Below are 16,177 nucleotides of genomic sequence, written 5' to 3' on the forward strand. Positions count from 1 at the left end.
TTAAAATCTAGTCTCAGGCAACTTTGAGCAATTAACAGTATTGAACCATCTCTGCAGAAAATTGTAAAAAGAAAAAAAGAAGCACACTTTTAGAAAACATTGATTTTATATTTTCAAGGTTACTTAACTCAATCTTTGGTTTCTGTAAATCAGAAGGATTTTAAGAAGCTCTTTTAAAGTTCAGTTGATTGAAGTTAGGGTAAGTGTTAGTAAAGTGAAGTCAGTTCAGTTAATCAATAATTAGAAAGTAAACTGTAGGCCAGGTGTGGTGGCTATAATCCCAGTACTTTGGGAGGCCAAGGTGGGCCAATCACAAGGTCAGGAGATCAAGACCATCCTGACTAACATGGTGAGACCTTGTCTCTACCAAAAAAAAAAAAAAAAAATTAGCTGGGCATGGTGGCGGGCACCAGTAGTACAAGCTACTCACGAGGCCGAGGCAGAAGAATGGTGTGAACCCAGGAGGTGGAGTTTGTCGTAAGCCGAGGTGGTGCCACTGCACTGTCCAGCCTGGGTGACAGAGCAAGACTCCATCTCCAAAAAAAAAAAAAAGAAAAGAAACTATTTCCTTTTTTCTCCCCCTTTCTTTTCCATTACTTTAAAATATCTCTGTAAAGCACTAATATAGCAAAATAAAACCCTAGGCACATTCTATTTTTGGGATAACATGGAGAACACTCCAAGGCTTTTGGGATATAACTAATCTTGAATACAACTGGAAGTCATACAGAATACAGATGCATATATGTGCATTAGTGCAATATATTATGCATACAGACTGGGCATAGTGATTGTCATAAGACAAATATTAAATGTTTCTTATGACATAAAATTTGCTAAGATTTTACAATAACTAAGACAAATGGAAACCAAGATTTCAAGGATTACAGCCAGGGTTAGAGAATTCTGGCTGTTAAGTACAATGAAAACTCGAGCATCTTCTAGGAGAGTCCATCACTCTTGCCATAACCAGCGTGGGGATTATCTCTACAGAAACAGGTGAAAGGGCTGATGGCAGCATGAATCTCATTATTCCTGGATGCAGAAACATAATTTGAGATTATCTGAATGACAGGGCTGAATGACCTGGAACACAAACAGGGATAAAAGTTTCCCCTGGCTTACCACATTGTGGTAAGACAAAAATAAAACAAGAGCTGTGGCCCTTCAGTGTGCACAGACCTAGGAGCTATCAAAGCCAGGGAGGGCTGTCACACCCTTTGCAGCTTTGCATTTTCCGGCATCTCCAAGCTTCTGGGTATCACTACATTCCCCAGTATCAGCTGTGGAAGCTGCTTGCGGTAGGCCTGGTCCAGCTGCAGCTTTTCAATGATCTGGCAGTTCTGTTGGCAACTAAATCTTCCTGGCCTGATACAGCTGGCATGACTGACCTTGTTTAGCTGCTGAAGCCCACACTTAATCATACACCACTCACCACTCATCCATGCTTGCCCTTGGCAGGTGATAAATCCCGGCTGTTAACACCAGATGAGTGCAGCATGTCAAGTAGTGTGGGTAGAACAACTTAGCAGCCCTGATTAAAGCTTAGGGAAAGGAACCACAGGCCACAGAGGTTTTCATCTGCAAAGTGACACCCCTAAACTCCCATAGCAGTAGAAGCATAGCTGGTTATGTTTAAATGACTTACTTCTTTTGGTTCTTGAAATAATGACTATTCAGTGTCCTACATTTTGGTATTTTTTAACCTCATTTGCAAATTATTATATTTCAAAATTTTTACAAAATCAAATTTGAAAGATTATTATTTGCGTTGAACCACCTGATCCATCTTATGTACACTGCATTTTTTTAAGACAGAGTTTCAGTTTTGTCATCCAAGCTGGAGTGCAGTGGCATTTTCTCAGCTCAGTGTACCTCCTGCCTCTGCCTCCCATGGAGCTGGAATTACAGGCACCCACCATGGTGTGCAGCATGGCATTGGAGTTCAGATTAGCTTTCTCCTAGTAGATTATGAAGCTTACTTATGAAAGAGTATTTCTAATTCCTGGACTTTGATGTTTTGTACTCATGTAATTTCTGTTTGAGAGACACTTTTGCTCAGGGTTGTAATATGATGAGCAGCATTTCTGGCATTTTCTGCTAAATGCAATGGTGACATACATTTTCTGTGGTTGAAATACCCTAATATGTTTGTGTCTCAAGAAATCTGAATCGTTGACATTTACTATTCTAGAGAGTTCTGAAGAAGAAATTAAAAACCACTTTTTAAAATTTTGCAGAGGCCAGGAGGAGTGGTTCACACCTGTAATCCAAGCAACTTTGGAGACTGAGGCAGGAGGATCACCTGAGTTTAGGAGTTGTAGACCAGCCTGGTCAATAGGGTGAAACCTGATCTTCACTAAAATTACACACACAGACATGAAGTAAAATCAGCTTGTCAGGGTGGTGGACAACTGTAATCCCAGCTATTTGGGAGGCTGAGGCAGGAAAATCTCTTAAATCTGGGAGGTGGAGGTTGCAGTGAGCTGAGATCACACCATTGCACTCCAGCCTGTATGACAAAAGAAAACCTCTGTCTTAAAAAAAATTTGCAGTAATTTTATATGAGATCTCATTTTTCTCTAATTTTTGGCTATTCTAACATCCTGATATTTTCTCTAACTTGCTGCTATTATAACATTCTGTCATTGGTGAAATATACCAGGGTGTCCTGCATGTACCATGGAACTTAATATAAAACAATATTAATTAACACAAATAAAAAGTTTTTTCTGGATGTGAGGTTATAGTAGCTTTGAAAAATGTGCCACACTTTAAAACATTTTGTAATTACAAATCAGCGTTGTCACAAACTTCATTGAAAAGCAAATAAGTAGCATATCTTAATTTTTAGTTGATTGAATTTCTTTTCTTTTATTTTTAGAATGAAATCTCACACTCTCTTTGGCTGGAGTGCAGTGGTGCAATCTTAGCAGACTGCAACCCCCTGCCTCCCAATTTCAAGTGTTTATTCTTCCTCAGCTTCTTGAATAGCTGAGAATACATGTGTGCATCACCACCTCTGATGGGTTTTTACCATATTGGCCACACTTGTCTCAAGCTCCAGACCTCAAGTACTCTGCCTGTCTTGGCCTCCAAAAGTACTGGAATTACATGTGTGAATCACCATGCCTGGCCCCTGACTGAATTTCTAATTCAAAAAAAATCCATCTTACAAAACCTTATTTTCTATATTATATTTTTGATGTGTTTCTTTATATGTCTCATAATTAAAGAAAATGGTATAATTTTAATGTATTTTTTTGTAATTGAAAATGAGTTTATTTGTATTAATATGTAATTAAAACAGTAAGTATATTAAGAATTTTTTTGCTGTGTGTAAAGTTATGAGGTTTTAGAAATTTCTTTAAAAAACTAATTTGGATAATTAATTACATTAGTTGATTGTACTTGGGTTATTTTCCTCAGGATTTTCTTTTGTAAGAAAATTCAAAATTGCTTCAAGATACATTGAGATGTTCAACTATGTGAAATAAACTTAAAGGTATTTTCTTTGAAAAGAAAGTTTTTATACCCTACCTTTTCTACTAATAATATGTGATTATTTTTTCTAACATGCTAGAAATTAATTTTTTTCATCTTCCCTGCACCTAAAGTTCCCTTGTAATATATGACAAGCAAAGAACTGCTATCAGAGAAGGCTGTTGTAGTCTGTAAGTCACCTATTACCATCAACCCTGGTTTTGAGCTACTTGCAACACCAGCTATTGTCTGTGTAAAAAATCTCACAGTGATGCTAGACTGTCTGACAGAAACATATTACATAGACAAAGTAAAAACTGTGAGTATTTTAAATTATAAAACAGTTTTGTTCATTAATCATACTTTTGTTTGAAATTCTATTATTTCATTTAGAAAAATTAACTCATGGTTTTCTGTGTTTTTGGTCAGCTAGTTTACCATTTTGTAGTCAACAGGTATATAATTAAAACCATTTAACTAAGAGAACATCAATTTTTTAATAAGCATGTATTTCTTAACTTCTCTCCTATTGTTGGTTTTAGTACTTTACCACAGTGGGTTTTATTTAGTCATATGTGAAAAAAAAAAAGACAACCCATTACAGTAACAAGAAACCTAATTTAATGCTACAAAAATTTATATTTAAAATGGATTCATTAAAAAGATTTTCATAACCCAAATGTTAAAGTTGCTCAATGTATTTTAATTATATTCTGAGAGGTACTTTTTTAAAAAAATCATAATGTGAGAAGAGAACATTTGAGTGCATTTTATTAATTTTAAATGTCCATATTAGTTAAGCAAAATGAATAGCAATGTTGAAATTTTACACAAAACTGAAACTCAGAGTGGGAGCCAATGTAAGTAAGTTAACAAGTAATAACTTGAAATTTAGTTGATTTCAAGAGAAATCTGAGGGTTAAGAATATAATTAACAACAGAATTCTGTACAGATATTTAATTGGAAATTTGAAATTATATTTGTTTATGTTTTTTCTCGGTTTGAGTATATTTTTTAGTACATTGTAGGAGTTTCTAGCTAAACTCAGTATTCAAAAGTTCAGATCTTTATGTGCTCTGTAGGATCTACATAGAGAGAAGAATTTCGTTTTTGAAAACTTTTTTGTGTTTATTTGTTTAACTATTGTATTGGAATAGTAAATATATATTTTCAAAAGAGATTTTTTTAACCAACCCTGTTTTTGTTAAACTATTTAGCCAATGTTTTCTTGTGATTAATATATATTTTCAAATATATAAGAGGACATGCAGTAAAAACTATGAACTTGTCACCAATATATATTTCTTGGGCAGAGATTTTCTTTTAGGTATATGCACATCTTCAAACACTTACCTATTTTTTTTATCAGAAATATGCAATATACAATATGGTTAACTTTGTTTTGTACTTAGTCACACACCTGTCAATACATGAAGATCTGTTTAATTCTCTTTTGTAGCTACTTAAATTGCATTTCAATGTGCTCTAATTTATGCAGTCCACCCCTAAGTTGAATTGATGTGTAAGTTGTATTCAGTTTTACAAAAAGTAGCATTTACAATTTTCACAGCTATTTTAAAGACACCATCTAATTGACTTCTTCTTACAATAAAACTATGAACATATATAAAGCAATTATCACTGTTAGCTGAGGAAGAAAGTGATATTTATGTGGAGGTTATAGTTTTTATGAGTTGGAAAAATAATTTAAATGAAATGATCAATTAAAACTGAGAAAACCCTAATGTTCTATTTATATACAGTTCTGATGAAAGTGTATTGGATATAATTATTTTAAGTGCAAAAGTTTTTTAATATGTAAAGTCATAATGATTAATGCTAAGTCTCTGTTTAACACATGAGAATTTAATATTATATCGTCGTGTATGACTCGTTCTAAGAGAATTGTTACAAAAGCAATGACATTAAAAATGTGCACTTAAAAATTCTGTATTTAATAGTCTTTATAGTGGCTCACATTGCTGATGTAAAAGTTTAAAGTACTCTTTCAAAATGGTTGTGTTAGCCTGATAGAATAAATTTCACAGCCCAATTAAGAGAACAATGGGTAAAATCATTATATTTGTTGCAAAATCATTATATTTTCTTAGCTTGTGAAGCACTCAGTGAATAGGAATAACTGTCCCCTGTTGGATCCTGCCCACCAAAAAGATTGGTGGGACTCAGAGAAACTGCTGCTACTTTTCACCTAAATTATGTGATCCATCAACTATACATAATCCTAGTCATCAGAAATAGTTTTTCTACAGTTGAAAAAACAGTTAGTGATAAAGATGATGATTGTTCAAAGATGAGAAACAAAATTGTGAGGTAAGTTTTAATTATATATTTTTAAATATTCTGATAGTAGATACTGTTGTTCTTCCTGAGATTAGTGTACTTTCGTGAGATTTTTATCCAGACTGCGTTTTGATGATAAGGCTAGAAAATATGAGATACTGTGACTGACATATTTATTGTGCTCACTATCTAGTAACTTTAAATTTTGGTTAATAATATGTATCACTTTTTGTTTGTTTGTTTTGAAACCGTGGTAGATATAATCACATTTGTATGACCTGGTAAATGAAATTCAGCCTTTGAATAATGAGTTTTTTTTTTTTTTTTTTTGAGATGGAGTTTCATTCTGTCACCGAGGCTGGAGTGCAGTGATGCAATCTCAGCTCACTGCAAGCTCTGCCTCCTGGGTTCACACCATTCTACTGCCTCACCTTCCCAAGAAGCTGGGACTACAGGAGCCCAGCATCACTTCCGGCTATATTGTTTTTGTATTTTTAGTAGGGATGGGGTTTCACTGATAGCCAGGGTGGTCTCCTGACCTCGTGATCTGCCCATCTCAGCTTCCCAAAGTGCTGGGATTACAAGCATGAGCCAACGTGCCAGGCCTTTTATTTTTAATAATTATATTGTCTTTTAAAGAAGGCATTTTTTTTTTTTTTTACTGTTGTTCTGTCTGTGTCATATAAGCTGTGCTTATTTTTAGGACTTTCTGAATATTTTTCTCAAATTAGGGTTTTTTCTGCTAAGGAAAAAAATTATTTTTGAGATAATGCTACATGGACCTGTTAGCAACATGAAATAATGATTACAATCAGGCTGCTAAGTGTATAAAAACATCTGATTGAAAATACAAAGTATCTGGTTGAAAATAAAGCAGAAAAAACGTTAGGTTTTAGTGGCAGTTTACATATTTAAGATATAGCTATTAAGTAGTGAACCCAGAAAACTTTAATTTTGGAAACATTTGTACTCAAGTAATTTATCATTCCTATACTTTTTTGCATAGATATTGACAGAAACTAAATAAAGAAATTAGAATATTTTAACTCTAGTAAATAATTCTTAAATTTCTGTTTATCTTCCTCTGTGATCAGAAATAGTTTGGTTTTCAAATAGCATCTCAGCACTTATCATCAATGGAGATTGAAACACAAACTTGCCTCTGCCTTTCTAGATCTGATAGATCACACCATACAGTTATTACAACCTTGGTAGTATTTCTTTTTATTAGAATCTCCACATGGGATGTTCACTAACACTTGATTAACAGCCACTAACAGAAAACAACAACAAAAAACTAAAATTTAAGTCCTGGTATTGTAGTCGGTTTTACCCCTAGGGTTTTGAATTTAAAACAGATAGAGGGGGGTAGGGGGAAGGGATAACTTTAGGAGATATACCTAATGCTAAATGATGAGTTAATGGGTGCAGCACACCAGCATAGCACACGTATACATATGTAACTAACCTGCACATTGTGCACATGTACCCTAAAACTTAAATTATAATAATAATAAAATTAAAAATAACAGATAGAGATGGTTAATTATACTGACAAAAAGTGAATGAGGCAGACAGAATATAAAATTCAAATAAAGTCCCCACCTGTGTTCTTGGTTGCTTGTGCTTTATGTTTTCTTAGGATTCACTGTGGCATGCATATCTGCCTAACTAATTTTTCTACATGATGAACTTCATCAGGGCACAAACTGGATATTGTTTATTTTTGTATCAAAAACCTCAGGTGTAGAGAAAAACATATAGAAACATGATATGTGTAAAATAACTGTATTTTGCTCTGTAGCTACAAGGAAATTATGACCTTTGGAGCACCTATGTATGTTCTCTTACCTTCCACAACTATTCTTAACAGCCATATTTATTGCGTGGTAATAATTCCAAATACATCACATAAATTATATCCAGAAATCTGTAAAAATACATTATACTCACAAGGGGACTCTGAATTCTAGGAGAACAAACTATCTTATTCCTCGTAAGTTATTTATCACAGGGCACATAGCCATCAGTGTCCGTGTCGGTAATGTTTTCTGATTTGCAACAAATAAGAGACTTCTACATACACAGGTTCTGCAAACAGCTTTCTCCAAACATATATTAAGATGTTTGAAAACAAAAACAAATCAATACTACAGTAAAATGTAACAAATTTAAAGCCATTAGAGTATATTATCTGTCTACAGATCATTTACATTTTATTAAATATTTATGTAGAGATAAAGTAAACTACACAGGAGGAAGAGTGTGAATTATATTTACATACTCCATCATTGTAAACCAGAAGCTTGAGCAGACACAAATTATAGTATTAAAGAGGATCCTTGAGCCAAACCCCTACAAATATCAAACGATTACTATATGGAAATATTTTAAGCTTTGGTAAGAAAGTATTGCTTAAGTTAGTTATGGCATAATCACCCTAATGATGTTAATTTTTATTTATTTATCTTTTTATAAAAAGATTATAAACCTTAAAATTATCATTAAATTGTTTTAATGTTTGCTCAGTGAATGTGAACATTTGTACCTGTTCTCTGTTTATGGTGTGTAACACAATTAAGCACTTGCTATTTAAATAATTTTGTTTTTTTTTTTTTTTTGGCCAATAGAAATGATTTGGGTATGACTAAAAAAATGTGCATTTACATTCAGTGATTATTTTGAATTTCCTTGGGAGTTGGATATGGGACCTTACACAGAAGCAGGCATTGCAAAGCTGGAAGAGAATAATGTGAAATCAGAAAATCAATGGATTCCACAGAAAGAGTAACCTGAAAATAAAACTACAAAGATCACAAAATGCAGACTTTTAGGTGTGCTTGTATACTGTGGTCAAGCAAAGCCGTGGGCATTATTATTCTCATATTATTCAAAAAATGGTAGGATGATGACTGAGATTCCTGGTATAAATTTGATGATGAAGATTTAACAGGACTTAAATGGATGATGATAAAGAAATTTTATCAAAGGCCTTTTCGGCATCTATTGAGATAATCATGTGGTTTTTGCCTTTGCTTCTGTTTATATGATGGTTTGCATTTATTTATTTGTGTATGTTGAACCAGCCTTGCATCCCAGGGATGAAGCCCACTTGATCATGGTGGATAAGCTTTTTGATGTGCTACTGGATTCAGTTTGCCAGTATTTTATTCAGGATTTTTGCATCAATATTCATCAGGGATATTGGCCTAAAACTCTCTTTTTTGTGTGTGTGTCTCTGCTAGGCTTTGGTATCAGGTTGATGCTGGCTTCATAAAATGAGTTAGGGAGGATTCTCTTTTTCTTTTGATTGGAATAGTTTCAGAAGGAATGGTACTAGCTCCTGTTTGTACCTCTGGTAGAATTCAGCTATGAATCCACCTGGTCTTGGACTTTTCTTGGTTCATAGGCTATTAATTACTGCCTCAATTTCAAAGCCTGTTATTGGTCTATTAAGGAATTCAACTTCTTCCTGGTTTAGTTTTGGGAGTGTTTATGTGTCCAGGAAATTTGTTCATTTCTTCTAGATTTTCTAGTTTGTTTGTGTAGAGGTGTTTATAGTATTCTCTGAAAATACTTAAATGTAAGACCTAAAACCATAAAAATCCTAGAAGAAAACCTGGGCAATACAGGACATAGGCATGGACAAGAATTTCATGTCTAAAACACCAAAGGCAAGGCAACAAATGCCAAAATTGACAAATGGGATCTGATTAAACTAAAGAGCTTCTGCACAGACAAAGAAACTACCACCAGAGTGAACAGGCAACCTACAAAATGGAAGAAAATTTTTGCAATCTACCCATCTGACAAAGGGCTAATATCCAGAAAATACAAAGAAATTAAACAAATTTACAAGAAAAAATCATACAACCCCATCAAAAAGTCGGCAAAGGATATAAACAGGCACTTCTCAAAAGCAGAAATTTATGCAGCAGAAAGCCACATTGAAAAAGGTTCATTATCACTGGCCATCAGAGAAATGCAAATCAAAACCACAATGAGAGACCATCTCACACCAGTTAGAATGGCAATCATTAAAAAGTCAGGAAACAACAGGTGTTGGAGTGGATGTGGAGAAATAGAAAAACTTTTACACTGTTGGTGGGACTGTATACTAGTTCAACCATTGTGGAACACAGTGTGGTGACTCCTCAAGGGTCTAGAACTGGAAATATCGTTTGACCCAGCCCTCCCATTACTGGATATATGCACAAAGGATTATAAATCATGCTGCTATAAAGACACATGCACACGTATGTTTATTGTGGTACTATTCACAATAGCGAAGAGTTGGAACCAACCCAAATGTTCATCAATGAGAGACTGGATTAAGAACATGTGGCACATATATACTATGGAATACTATGCAGCCATAAAAAATGATGAGTTCATATCCTTTGTAGGGACATGGATGAAGCTGGAAACCATCATTCTGAGCAAACTATCACCAAGGACAGAAAACCAAACAACATATGTTCTCACTCATAGGTGGGAATTGAACAATGAGAACACTTGGTCACAGGATGGGGAACATCACACACTTGGGCCTGTTGTGGGATGGTGAGAGTGGGGAGGAGGGAAGGATAGCATTAGGAGATATACCTAATGTAAATGATGAGTTAATGGCAGCACACCAGCATGGCACTTATATACATATGTAACAAACCTGCACATTGTGCACATGTACTCTAGAACTTTAAGTATAACGATAAAAAAAAGAAATTTTAAAAATTAGTGTTTTGATGGAGAGTACATGAATGTATTTGATCATATGCTGAAGTGCATGTCATATAGACAGCAGAAGAGGTGATAAAATGCTTATATAGTTTTGAAACAATAAACAAATGGCCATGATTGATGAAGGAGATGAGATGATAAGACATATATTATGGCTAACTCTTGCAAGAACACATCACATCATCATGTCACCAGCCTTCAATAAAAGTGTATGGTAAAAAAAAAAAACAATGACATTTACTCCTAAATGAAAGCAATAAAGATGAGAGTATTTGCAGTTTGTGAAAGAACTGCTTACATGTAATGGTGTTTATTTAAACCCTGCTCATGCTAAGCTTTTAGATTAGCTTCTTCGTAATAAAAATAATGTGTGCTTGGCTTCTATGATTCTTTACAACACATCAACATGTTTTTCATATTTTTCTTCAGTCTTCTTTTTGCTTTTTTCATAGAATCATTAGCCTCAATTTATGTGAACATGTTGCCTTTCTGGTTTAGTTATTCTAAAGTAAAAAAATTTAAGATATCTGTACCTTAGAATAGTGGACCTTAATGTATGGATATGTGAAAAGCATTTATTTATTAAACCAGTGATTATTTTTTACTCAAGCATTTGTTTAAAATGTGGGTTAGTGAAGTGGTAAGATCATCAGTAAAAGTAGTCTTAACTAACAAAAATTATGTTAAGAAAGAGCTTGAAAATACAACTGTTTTTGACTGTATAGGTAATTTTTATTTAAAGAGCAGAATTATTTTTCTGCCTGAATCAAAATAAATTACTGTGATTTGTATACAGATTGCTGCTATATTCCTCATTATCATTGTATTTTACATTTTAAAAAAGTAATTTGTGTTCCTGCCAGTGACTGGTATACGGCTTTGGATTTTATTCATAGGGAACTTATAATTGGTTTGTTTGTCTATTATACTGCTTTACATTTTCCTAACCATAAAAACATTATTTCAAATTTTAAATACACAATAATCATTTTTGCAGTAATTGTGAGAGAATTCTTCATAAACTTAAAATTGTCTAATCTAAATGCGTGTTTATTATTTCAAAATTGGTTCCTATTCCAATACCTTCGTATTGCACCTTTTTCCACTTTATCATTAAGTATGAAGTTTTACCTTTACTAAATAAAATATTAAGTGATAATTAAAAAGATATAACATATTTTAGATGCTGTTTTCTTGGTGATATTCATAATTCCAATAATTTGGAAGGCCAAGGCAAAAGATCGCTTGAGGCCAAGAATTTTGAACCCGGTTTGGCAAAACAGTGAAACACAATCTCTACAAAAGTGTTCACAAATCAAGAAGATATGGTAGCTCACACCGGTAACCTTAGCAATCTATAAGTCCGTGGTGGGTGGATCAGTTCAGCATATAAATTGAGGCCAGCCTGAACAATATAGCAGGATTCTGTCTATAAAAAATATTAAAATAATTAACGAAATTGAATAATTATCTGAGCCTACTGGCCTTTTCCTGGAGAACCAGCTAACTGGGAAGCTGAAGCTTCAAGAACATGGGTATCACAGGCTGCCACTAAGGAGATGAGACAGATGCCTGATTCTTTCACATAGCTAAGTGGATACAGCCTACTTTACATTTATCTTTTTCATGTAAAATTGCTTATTTTCTTGACTTTGTATGACTATAGGTAGGGTTTTAGTTTGCAGTCAGAGGACAGCTTCAGCTGAGCCATCTCCCCCTGAAAACACAAGGCATTCTTCCTTCCTACACAGTCACTCATCTTAGTGCCCCAAAACTCTCAGGCAGAATTTGACTTAGATTGTCCTAAATTTAATGTGATTTTTGTCTTCTGATCCTTCCATTAACGCTCTCTTTTCTCCACACTCATGTCCCATCTTTTGCTACTGTCAATAATCATTTATCCCCTCCCATCACAAAAGAAGCCTGTACTCCCTTCAGATACAGCAACATGAAGATTCCCCAGAAAAACCAAAAATTAAAAAAATACATACTTTAATTTTGCACTTTTTTAATTTTTAAAAAACGTTCGAGATTGAGGAACCACATGCATCTGGTAGGAGACGAGTTTTATCTTCACAAAGAATTTACTGATATGAACATTTTTGTTACATAATATTAGCAGAAAAAATTCTGAATTAAACAAGAACAAAAAAAACCCTAAAACCTGAGGTGAAGCCCTGCTGCTGTCCCGGGCCGGGCCCTCTGCCATGGGCTCGGCGGCCTCCCACTCGGCCGCCTTGTTGGGCGGGGCCCGGAGACAGTCCGCCGCTGCCTCACAGCCGGGGCTCTCACTGGCCGCCTGGCGCCGCTACAGCTAGGCGGTGGCCGATCGCGAGGACGACCCTAACTTCTTCAGGACGGTGGAGGGCTTCTTCAATCGCGGCGCCAGCATCGTGGGGGACAAGCTGGTGGATGACCTGAGGACCCGGGAGAGTGAGGAGCAGAAGCAGAACCGGCTGCAGGGCACCCTGTCGATCATCAAGCCCTGCAACCATGTGCTGAGTCTCTCCTTCTGCATCCGAAAGGACGACGGCTCCTTGGAGGTCATCTAAGGCTACCCAGCCCAGCACAGCCAGCACCGCACGCCCTGCAAGGGAGGTGTCCGTTACAGCACTGATGTGAGTGTAGATGAAGTAAAAGCTTTGTCTTCTCTGATGACATACAAGTGTGCAGTGGTTGATGTGCCATTCGGGGGTGTTAAACTGGTGTTAAGGTCAATCCAAAGAACTATACTAATAATGAATTGGAAGAGATCACAAGGAGGTTCACCATGGAGCTAGCAAAGAAGGGCTTTATTGGTCCTGGCATTGATGTGCCTGCTCCAGACATGAGCACAGGTGAGAGGGAGATGTCCTGGATCGCGGATGCCTATGCCAGCACCATAGGTCACGATGATATTAATGCGCTCTCCTCTGTTACTGGTAAACCCATCAGCCAAGGGGGAATCCATGGACGCATCTTTGCTACTGGCCGTGGTGTCTTCCATGGGATTGAAAACTTCATCAATGAAGCTTCTTACATGAGCATTTTAAGAATGACACCAGGGTTTGGAGATAAAACATTTGTCGTTCAGGGATTTGGTAATGTGGGCCTACACTCTATGAGATAATTACATCATTTTGTTGCTAAATGTATTGCTGTTGATAAGTCTGATGGGAGTATATGGAATCCAGATGGTATTGACCCAAAGGAGCTGGAAGACTTCACTTTGCAACATAGGTCCATTCTGGGTTTCCCCAAGGCAAAGCCCTATGAAGGAAGCATCTTGGAGGCCTACTGTGACATACTGATCCCAGCTGCCCATGAGAAGCAGTTGACCAAATCCAATGAACCCAGAGTCAAAACCAAGATCATTGCTGAAGTTGCCAAGGGGCTCACAACTCCAGAAGCTGACAAGATCTTCCTGGAGAGAAACATTATTGTTATTCCAGATCTCTTCTTGAATGCTGGAGGAGTGACAGCATCTTATTTTGAGTGGCTGAAGAATCTAAATCATGTGAGCTATGGCCATTTGACCTTCAAATATGAAAGGGATTCTAACTACCACATGCTCATGTCTGTTCAAGAGAGTTTAGAAAGACAATCTGGAAAGCACGGTGAAACTATTCCCATTGTACCCATGGCAGAGTTCCAAGACAGGATGTCAGGTGCAACTGAGAAAGACATCAGGCACTCTGGCTTTGTGTACACAATGGAGTGTTCTGCCAGGAAAATCATGTGCACAGCCAGGAAGTATAACCTGGGATTGGACCTGAGAACAGCTGCCTATGTCAATACCATTGAGAAAATCTTCAAAGTGTGCAATCAAGCTGGCGTGACCTTCACATAGATGGATCATGGCTGACTTCCTCACTATCCTCTTCACGTGTAACTTCTGCAGACCTATCACATATTACATGTAACCACATAAATCCCTTTCTCTCCTGACTCATTAATAATGGATACTTTTTTCAACAAGTCAATCCAAATCAGCCTGTTAAGGAGTAATAAATTAAGGTTAGAGGATCATGTACGAGCTGAGTGTGAAAGTAGAAATCACCTACATCAGAGAGCCATTTTGGTATTTTGCCTTTAAATAAAAATCCTCCTCCATCTGGCTGTGCAGCCTTGCTCTGTGGCTTTTCCCAACACAATTAGTGCTAGTGCTGGGGAAGGGATAGTCAAGAGCAGTCAGTTGCTTACTTATTTTGCTCTGGATGAGTCTGGGACATGCTATAACTTTAACACATTTAAGAAGTAGTTGTGTGGCCTTTTCAGAAGGTTGCATGGTCCTCAAGTGAGTTCTTAGTATTTTATATCAGCAAAATAACTCAATTTTGCAGGTTACAGACAAATATAAAAGCTGTTTCTGTTTATGAATTTTATTATTTTAGAATAGAATAAGTACATGCTGTCTTTAATCACTTAACAAGCCTAACCTTGACTCAAACAGTGAATGCCTATAAAAATAATAAATGAAAAAAACTAGTATTTTTATATCATAAAACAGTATCATTTATAGCTTATCATTCATGTATTGTTGTCCAGCAAATATTAAAAGACCTGTGGATAATTAAGTTTTCTTCATACCTGCAAAATGTTGGAGGCTATTTTCACTAAAACTGTCAGAATTTGCTTACTATAATTATGACACATAGTACAAAGAATGCCGGAAACTTTTTATCATGTTAACCAATTGTTCTCTTTTTAAGACCTATGGTTGACTAATTAAACTATAATTCAAGTAGAGTGTCCCAGAAAGAAACCACTTCGGCTCCCTCTTTGGAGTCTGGCTGGCTCTGAGCATTGCCAATGGCCCCTACTCACCTGAATTTTTATCCTCTCCATTTAGAGGCTTTGCATTCTGCACCCAGCTTCACTAACAGTGGGCTCAAAACAACCTTGGGTTGAGTGTTTCATTTGGGAGTTATTTGGCCAGGGCCTTTTGAACAGTAGTGTCCCCATGAAGTGGTAGATAATATATGTGTAAGAATGAACTTCTTTTTTTTTTTTTTAAACTATAACACCCTTCAGAAATTTCTCACTACTTTGTAACTGCATGGCTTAACCTGTTGATAAAAGCAGTTATTTAAAGTCTACGTTTTCCAAAAAAAAAAAAAAAAAAAAAAACTACAGGATATTAAACCAGGACAATCTTCTAACAATGACACCTCTTTCCAGTATGAGAGAACTACCTCCTATGATATGAGAAATATCAATATTTTATTTCTTTCTTCTACACATATTCAACACTTATCAATGCCAAAGAGTTCAAATTTTAATATGTCAAATTTCAACCATGAAGATATAAAAATTCTTACTGTAAATGCAGCATTGTTTTTTCATTCAATATTAGTTTATGAATTCAAGTCCTGCTTAATAATGATAACATTATTGGCAGGACCCAAAGATCATTCCTTACAAATCTTTTTTTAATAGAGATTATGTTCTTGGAGCCAAATAAAAATTTTGCTGCTTAGACACACATACATATGTTCTTTTCTTAAAACATTTTCTTGTTATTATTTATTTACATCTCCTACTCTTTGGGAATTCCTTACAAGTAAATCACCAGCTTTTAAAATCTTTCATCATTAATATTTGTCAGATATTTACAGACATACCAAATAAAATCATTATTTATTTTTCTGATATGATTGAAAAATGTTTTGA

The 16,177-nt window shown here is 35.5% G+C and overlaps 1 pseudogene; it reads left to right on the forward strand.

The window, feature by feature from the left end:
- The first annotated feature begins 11,850 nt into the window (after positions 1–11,850).
- Positions 11,851–14,354, forward strand: LOC129025752 (glutamate dehydrogenase 1, mitochondrial-like; annotated as a pseudogene).
- Positions 14,355–16,177: the final 1,823 nt, after the last annotated feature.

Source organism: Pongo pygmaeus, chromosome Y (genome assembly GCF_028885625.2).
Source record: "Pongo pygmaeus isolate AG05252 chromosome Y, NHGRI_mPonPyg2-v2.0_pri, whole genome shotgun sequence".
In the NCBI taxonomy this organism is placed as follows: Eukaryota; Metazoa; Chordata; class Mammalia; order Primates; family Hominidae; genus Pongo; species Pongo pygmaeus.